A 737-nucleotide genomic window follows, 5' to 3' on the forward strand; every position below is an offset into this window, starting at 1 on the left:
ACTTATACACATTTTTAAGTTTATATATATATATTTTTTTTTTCAATAGATATGAATTTTAAAAATATTAAGAATTTGTATGAGCAAGTCACAGTTATGTATGCATGTGTCATACAAGTATTTTGAATTTTCTAATTCTTATGTCAGAATCATTATGATCAGCAACCAAAGAAACTCCAGAAGTAAACATGTGTTTTAGACACGATTTTAAAAGTAAAATTAACAATATAAGAAGTGCTATTTTAAACAAATTATTTTTTGTCAAAATCGAGATCAGTCACGTAGATAGATTAACGTAGTTCACTGCTTTTACTTTGATTCACATTTCAGATTGACACAAATGTTTACAGAATTTATTAAAATTAAATTCTTTTCACAAATCTATTTTGCAAACTAAATACTAAAAAATTACGATATTTTTTTTATAATATACGTTTAATGTTTTTTCTGTGCATGATCGTGTTTTATTAACACATCACTGTTAGTTTAGACAAAATTAATATGACAAAAATAAATATGACATTTTCATTAATTTTGTATAAGCGACACGTATAAGATGCATTCAATTGCTTACATCTTAGTATTGAAATCACAATCTCATTTCAATTGCATAACATCTACTAATACAATATAATATGTCTATCAATTTCAAGAAATTCTGTTTTTAATTCGCGGGTGTATTACCTTAAATTCAACAAAAATAATTAAAGTAAATAATTAAAAAAGTTAATTTATAT

Source organism: Trachymyrmex septentrionalis, unplaced genomic scaffold, assembly GCF_001594115.1.
Source record: "Trachymyrmex septentrionalis isolate Tsep2-gDNA-1 unplaced genomic scaffold, Tsep1.0 scaffold150, whole genome shotgun sequence".
NCBI lineage: Eukaryota > Metazoa > Arthropoda > Insecta > Hymenoptera > Formicidae > Trachymyrmex > Trachymyrmex septentrionalis.